Source organism: Megalopta genalis, unplaced genomic scaffold (assembly GCF_051020955.1).
Source record: "Megalopta genalis isolate 19385.01 unplaced genomic scaffold, iyMegGena1_principal scaffold0497, whole genome shotgun sequence".
Lineage (NCBI taxonomy): Eukaryota > Metazoa > Arthropoda > Insecta > Hymenoptera > Halictidae > Megalopta > Megalopta genalis.
Window position 1 is genome coordinate 141,481 of NW_027476566.1, and position 8,520 is coordinate 150,000.

The following is an 8,520-nucleotide window of genomic DNA, read 5'->3' on the forward strand; positions in this document are numbered from 1 at the left end:
CGGCGCTTCGAACAGCTCCGGTGTCCCCATTATTTTCGATTTACGGCTAAAATAAATTTTTCTAATTTTTTTCAATAACATATTCCTGCTAAAATAACTTTTTTACATAGGGATTAAGCATTTAGAACGATACATTGTTTAAAATAAGGGCACTTTACTCTTGACATTTTACGGTTTTTTCAATTTTCTGAAAAATCCTATCATTAGATTTTTTTAAAAATACGATATTCTTGCTTAACTAACGTTTCTACATAGGGATTAAGCATTTAGAACGAAATCTAATGTCAGAAAATGGCACTTTACTCTTGACATTTTTCGGTTTTTTCAATTTTCTGGAAAATCGTATCATTAGATTTTTTTAAAAATACGATATTCTTGCTTAACTAACGTTTTTACATAGGGATTAAGCATTTAGAACGAAATCTAATGTAGGAAAATGGTACTTTACTCTTGATCGGTACGTTGGGACTTTGAAATTATTCGGGCGTTCCAATCGCTCGTCTGTTGCATCATAGCGCGTCTCGGCGCAATCGACCGATTCGCTCGACCCATTATTTTCGATTTACGGCTAAAATAAATTTTTCTCATTTTATTCAATAACATATTCTTGCTTAGATAACTTTTTTACATAGGGATTAAGCATTTAGAACGATATAATGTTTAAAATAAGGGCACTTTACTCTTGACATTTTACGGTTTTTTCAATTTTCTGAAAAATCCTATCATTAGATTTTTTTAAAAATACGATAATCTTGCTTAACTAACCTTTCTACATAGGGATTAAGCATTTAGAACGAAATCTAATGTCAGAAAATGGCACTTTACTCTTGACATTTTTCGGTTTTTTCAATTTTCTGGAAAATCGTATCATTAGATTTTTTTAAAAATACGATATTCTTGCTTAACTAACGTTTTTACATAGGGATTAAGCATTTAGAACGAAATCTAATGTAGGAAAATGGTACTTTACTCTTGATCGGTACGTTGGGACTTTGAAAATATTCGGGGGTTCCAATCGCTCGTCTGTTGCATCATAGCGCGTCTCGGCGCAATCGACCGATTCGCTCGATCCATTATTTTCGATTTACGGCTAAAATAAATTTTTCTAATTTTTTTCAATAACATATTCCTGCTTAAATAACTTTTTTACATAGGGATTAAGCATTTAGAACGATACATTGTTTAAAGTAAGGGCACTTTACTCTTGACATTTTACGGTTTTTTCAATTTTCTGAAAAATCCTATCATTAGATTTTTTTAAAAATACGATATTCTTGCTTAACTAACGTTTCTACATAGGGATTAAGCATTTAGAACGAAATCTAATGTCAGAAAATGGCACTTTACTCTTGACATTTTTCGGTTTTTTCAATTTTCTGGAAAATCGTATCATTAGATTTTTTTAAAAATACGATATTCTTGCTTAACTAACGTTTTTACATAGGGATTAAGCATTTAGAACGAAATCTAATGTAGGAAAATGGTACTTTACTCTTGATCGGTACGTTGGGACTTTGAAAATATTCGGGGGTTCCAATCGCTCGTCTGTTGCATCATAGCGCGTCTCGGCGCAATCGACCGATTCGCTCGATCCATTATTTTCGATTTACGGCTAAAATAAATTTTTCTAATTTTTTTCAATAACATATTCCTGCTTAAATAACTTTTTTACATAGGGATTAAGCATTTAGAACGATGCATTGTTTAAAGTAAGGGCACTTTACTCTTGACATTTTACGGTTTTTTCAATTTTCTGAAAAATCCTATCATTAGATTTTTTTAAAAATACGATATTCTTGCTTAACTAACGTTTCTACATAGGGATTAAGCATTTAGAACGAAATCTAATGTCAGAAAATGGCACTTTACTCTTGACATTTTTCGGTTTTTTCAATTTTCTGGAAAATCCTATCATTAGATTTTTTTAAAAATACGATATTCTTGCTTAACTAACGTTTTTACATAGGGATTAAGCATTTAGAACGAAATCTAATGTAGGAAAATGGTACTTTACTCTTGATCGGTACGTTGGGACTTTGAAAATATTCGGGCGTTCCAATCGCTCGTCTGTTGCATCATAGCGCGTCTCGGCGCAATCGACCGATTCGCTCGACCCATTATTTTCGATTTACGGCTAAAATAAATTTTTCTCATTTTATTCAATAACATATTCTTGCTTAGATAACTTTTTTACATAGGGATTAAGCATTTAGAACGATATAATGTTTAAAATAAGGGCACTTTACTCTTGACATTTTACGGTTTTTTCAATTTTCTGAAAAATCCTATCATTAGATTTTTTTAAAAATACGATAATCTTGCTTAACTAACCTTTCTACATAGGGATTAAGCATTTAGAACGAAATCTAATGTCAGAAAATGGCACTTTACTCTTGACATTTTTCGGTTTTTTCAATTTTCTGGAAAATCCTATCATTAGATTTTTTTTAAAATACGATATTCTTGCTTAACTAACGTTTTTACATAGGGATTAAGCATTTAGAACGAAATCTAATGTAGGAAAATGGTACTTTACTCTTGATCGGTACGTTGGGACTTTGAAAATATTCGGGCGTACGCGGCGCGCTCGGCGCTTCGAACAGCTCCGGTGTCCCCATTATTTTCGATTTACGGCTAAAATAAATTTTTCTAATTTTTTTCAATAACATATTCCTGCTAAAATAACTTTTTTACATAGGGATTAAGCATTTAGAACGATACATTGTTTAAAATAAGGGCACTTTACTCTTGACATTTTACGGTTTTTTCAATTTTCTGAAAAATCCTATCATTAGATTTTTTTAAAAATACGATATTCTTGCTTAACTAACGTTTCTACATAGGGATTAAGCATTTAGAACGAAATCTAATGTCAGAAAATGGCACTTTACTCTTGACATTTTTCGGTTTTTTCAATTTTCTGGAAAATCGTATCATTAGATTTTTTTAAAAATACGATATTCTTGCTTAACTAACGTTTTTACATAGGGATTAAGCATTTAGAACGAAATCTAATGTAGGAAAATGGTACTTTACTCTTGATCGGTACGTTGGGACTTTGAAAATATTCGGGGGTTCCAATCGCTCGTCTGTTGCATCATAGCGCGTCTCGGCGCAATCGACCGATTCGCTCGATCCATTATTTTCGATTTACGGCTAAAATAAATTTTTCTAATTTTTTTCAATAACATATTCCTGCTTAAATAACTTTTTTACATAGGGATTAAGCATTTAGAACGATACATTGTTTAAAGTAAGGGCACTTTACTCTTGACATTTTACGGTTTTTTCAATTTTCTGAAAAATCCTATCATTAGATTTTTTTAAAAATACGATATTCTTGCTTAACTAACGTTTCTACATAGGGATTAAGCATTTAGAACGAAATCTAATGTCAGAAAATGGCACTTTACTCTTGACATTTTTCGGTTTTTTCAATTTTCTGGAAAATCGTATCATTAGATTTTTTTAAAAATACGATATTCTTGCTTAACTAACGTTTTTACATAGGGATTAAGCATTTAGAACGAAATCTAATGTAGGAAAATGGTACTTTACTCTTGATCGGTACGTTGGGACTTTGAAAATATTCGGGGGTTCCAATCGCTCGTCTGTTGCATCATAGCGCGTCTCGGCGCAATCGACCGATTCGCTCGATCCATTATTTTCGATTTACGGCTAAAATAAATTTTTCTAATTTTTTTCAATAACATATTCCTGCTTAAATAACTTTTTTACATAGGGATTAAGCATTTAGAACGATGCATTGTTTAAAGTAAGGGCACTTTACTCTTGACATTTTACGGTTTTTTCAATTTTCTGAAAAATCCTATCATTAGATTTTTTTAAAAATACGATATTCTTGCTTAACTAACGTTTCTACATAGGGATTAAGCATTTAGAACGAAATCTAATGTCAGAAAATGGCACTTTACTCTTGACATTTTTCGGTTTTTTCAATTTTCTGGAAAATCCTATCATTAGATTTTTTTAAAAATACGATATTCTTGCTTAACTAACGTTTTTACATAGGGATTAAGCATTTAGAACGAAATCTAATGTAGGAAAATGGTACTTTACTCTTGATCGGTACGTTGGGACTTTGAAAATATTCGGGCGTTCCAATCGCTCGTCTGTTGCATCATAGCGCGTCTCGGCGCAATCGACCGATTCGCTCGACCCATTATTTTCGATTTACGGCTAAAATAAATTTTTCTCATTTTATTCAATAACATATTCTTGCTTAGATAACTTTTTTACATAGGGATTAAGCATTTAGAACGATATAATGTTTAAAATAAGGGCACTTTACTCTTGACATTTTACGGTTTTTTCAATTTTCTGAAAAATCCTATCATTAGATTTTTTTAAAAATACGATAATCTTGCTTAACTAACCTTTCTACATAGGGATTAAGCATTTAGAACGAAATCTAATGTCAGAAAATGGCACTTTACTCTTGACATTTTTCGGTTTTTTCAATTTTCTGGAAAATCGTATCATTAGATTTTTTTAAAAATACGATATTCTTGCTTAACTAACGTTTTTACATAGGGATTAAGCATTTAGAACGAAATCTAATGTAGGAAAATGGTACTTTACTCTTGATCGGTACGTTGGGACTTTGAAAATATTCGGGGGTTCCAATCGCTCGTCTGTTGCATCATAGCGCGTCTCGGCGCAATCGACCGATTCGCTCGATCCATTATTTTCGATTTACGGCTAAAATAAATTTTTCTAATTTTTTTCAATAACATATTCCTGCTTAAATAACTTTTTTACATAGGGATTAAGCATTTAGAACGATACATTGTTTAAAGTAAGGGCACTTTACTCTTGACATTTTACGGTTTTTTCAATTTTCTGAAAAATCCTATCATTAGATTTTTTTAAAAATACGATATTCTTGCTTAACTAACGTTTCTACATAGGGATTAAGCATTTAGAACGAAATCTAATGTCAGAAAATGGCACTTTACTCTTGACATTTTTCGGTTTTTTCAATTTTCTGGAAAATCGTATCATTAGATTTTTTTAAAAATACGATATTCTTGCTTAACTAACGTTTTTACATAGGGATTAAGCATTTAGAACGAAATCTAATGTAGGAAAATGGTACTTTACTCTTGATCGGTACGTTGGGACTTTGAAAATATTCGGGGGTTCCAATCGCTCGTCTGTTGCATCATAGCGCGTCTCGGCGCAATCGACCGATTCGCTCGATCCATTATTTTCGATTTACGGCTAAAATAAATTTTTCTAATTTTTTTCAATAACATATTCCTGCTTAAATAACTTTTTTACATAGGGATTAAGCATTTAGAACGATGCATTGTTTAAAGTAAGGGCACTTTACTCTTGACATTTTACGGTTTTTTCAATTTTCTGAAAAATCCTATCATTAGATTTTTTTAAAAATACGATATTCTTGCTTAACTAACGTTTCTACATAGGGATTAAGCATTTAGAACGAAATCTAATGTCAGAAAATGGCACTTTACTCTTGACATTTTTCGGTTTTTTCAATTTTCTGGAAAATCCTATCATTAGATTTTTTTAAAAATACGATATTCTTGCTTAACTAACGTTTTTACATAGGGATTAAGCATTTAGAACGAAATCTAATGTAGGAAAATGGTACTTTACTCTTGATCGGTACGTTGGGACTTTGAAAATATTCGGGCGTTCCAATCGCTCGTCTGTTGCATCATAGCGCGTCTCGGCGCAATCGACCGATTCGCTCGACCCATTATTTTCGATTTACGGCTAAAATAAATTTTTCTCATTTTATTCAATAACATATTCTTGCTTAGATAACTTTTTTACATAGGGATTAAGCATTTAGAACGATATAATGTTTAAAATAAGGGCACTTTACTCTTGACATTTTACGGTTTTTTCAATTTTCTGAAAAATCCTATCATTAGATTTTTTTAAAAATACGATAATCTTGCTTAACTAACCTTTCTACATAGGGATTAAGCATTTAGAACGAAATCTAATGTCAGAAAATGGCACTTTACTCTTGACATTTTTCGGTTTTTTCAATTTTCTGGAAAATCCTATCATTAGATTTTTTTTAAAATACGATATTCTTGCTTAACTAACGTTTTTACATAGGGATTAAGCATTTAGAACGAAATCTAATGTAGGAAAATGGTACTTTACTCTTGATCGGTACGTTGGGACTTTGAAAATATTCGGGCGTACGCGGCGCGCTCGGCGCTTCGAACAGCTCCGGTGTCCCCATTATTTTCGATTTACGGCTAAAATAAATTTTTCTAATTTTTTTCAATAACATATTCCTGCTAAAATAACTTTTTTACATAGGGATTAAGCATTTAGAACGATACATTGTTTAAAATAAGGGCACTTTACTCTTGACATTTTACGGTTTTTTCAATTTTCTGAAAAATCCTATCATTAGATTTTTTTAAAAATACGATATTCTTGCTTAACTAACGTTTCTACATAGGGATTAAGCATTTAGAACGAAATCTAATGTCAGAAAATGGCACTTTACTCTTGACATTTTTCGGTTTTTTCAATTTTCTGGAAAATCGTATCATTAGATTTTTTTAAAAATACGATATTCTTGCTTAACTAACGTTTTTACATAGGGATTAAGCATTTAGAACGAAATCTAATGTAGGAAAATGGTACTTTACTCTTGATCGGTACGTTGGGACTTAGAAAATATTCGGCCGTACGCGGCGCGTCTCGGCGCTTCGAACAGCTCCGGTGTCCCCATTATTTTCGATTTACGGCTAAAATAAATTTTTCTAATTTTTTTCAATTACATATTCTTGCTTAAATAACTTTTTTACATAGGGATTAAGCATTTAGAACGACATGTTGTTTAAAATAATGGTACTTTACTCTTGTGATTTTTCGGTTTTTTTTGATTATTTTGAAAAATAAATTTTTGTAATTTTTTTAAATACGATATTCGTGATCAGTGAACGATTTCACATATGGATTAAGCATTTAGAATCGTGCGGACGCGTTATTAAAAAAGTTTACTCGATGCGATGGGACTTTAAAAAGTTTGTGAAAATTTTCATATTGGGAAAAAATGTGTAATTTTTTGTCTAGTTTACGGTAGTGTAATTTATTTTAATGTTTACTATAAAAATTTTTTTCGTTCGTTCACGCGCTATGTTACAACAGCACGGCCGGGCGGTCTGTTGCCGCGGCGGTTTACACTCATAAGCGCGCGTGCTATTCGGCCGGCGGCGCCGGCGTCCTTGCCGGCCGTTCGGTATCTATAAGAGATACACGGTCCGTGCGAGGCGGACGGAGCAGAGCGGGTTTTGGGCCAATTCTACGATCTCGGTCGAGAAGCTGTCTCAGAGCTCCTTCGGGGCTTCGGTCCTGACTGTTTCGTGCCGTTTACGTTACGGACTTTTCTCCACACAGCGTGGCCACGGGTCGGTGTCTTTGACCGAATGGCCCATATGTGGCAAGCCCTACGGGGTTGGTTACCCGTATGCACTTTGTATGTATACTCGTACTCACTGAGCAATCGACTCTTCTGTCCGAGCGATGGAAAAATTTTTTAAAATGCATCTGTAAGATTTGGAAGCAAATCGTACCAATTGAAAACTGTGGCTAAAATGAATAGCCCAGTGGAGAGAGAAAACTATCAAAAAACTGATTTTTTAAATCAAGAGGTGTCAGAAATCGAAATGCCTAGCGCGAGCGGAAGAACACGCTTTCTCGCCAGTCCAGCATGTGTCCTGTCCGTTCTTCCTCGGCTTGCCGATTTTGCCCAGATCAGAGGTTTCGTGCTTCCGGCGGTCAGAAGATCAGCGTGAGCGTACGCGCTTCCACGACTATGGCATCACCCATGTACTTTTTCCTTTGAATATATTTGAGTACATAAAAAATATTAAAACATATAGAGAGAACTGTGTCTTGGATCTTAAAAATTTGTCAATAGCGATGATATATTATTACTTAACTTGAAGTATTTGTACGTTTTAGCTGGGACGTACATTTATCTTACAAGATGTTAATAGCGAGACTCTTGAAGATAAAATTATCTTGTGATTTTATGAAGGCAAAGATAGAAACGTACGAAGCTGGCGTACGTAGAAAAATGTGATTTTATGATAGAACAAAAATATAATACGTACGTTTTTGGGCGTACGGTAATATCTGTATGGTAGAAAAATGAAAGAAATTGAGCGTTAAAGAAGATATGTTACAAGCGCGGAATGTGGCAAAACTTGTACATATTTGAAAGAGAAAAATGGTGTGTCGACCTGACATATATATATGAAACAGGCGACGATGGAAAAGGATTTAAATTTTGTCCATTTTATATATACATATTGTATAGTTCCCTGGTTGATCCTGCCAGTAGTCATATGCTTGTCTCAAAGATTAAGCCATGCATGTCTCAGTACATGCCGTATTAAGGTGAAACCGCGAATGGCTCATTAAATCAGTTATGGTTTCTTAGATCGTACTAAAATTTACTTGGATAACTGTGGTAATTCTAGAGCTAATACATGC

The 8,520-nt window shown here is 33.3% G+C and overlaps 1 non-coding gene across 1 annotated transcript in view; it reads left to right on the forward strand.

Annotated features, from left to right (window-relative positions):
• Positions 1–8,345: 8,345 nt before the first annotated feature.
• The window catches only part of LOC143263368 (small subunit ribosomal RNA), a 1,921-nt gene continuing 1,746 nt past the window's right edge, over positions 8,346–8,520 (forward strand). The window contains exon 1 of the ribosomal RNA XR_013036845.1: positions 8,346–8,520. This exon is cut by the window's right edge and continues 1,746 nt beyond it. This is a non-coding gene — a ribosomal RNA (small subunit ribosomal RNA).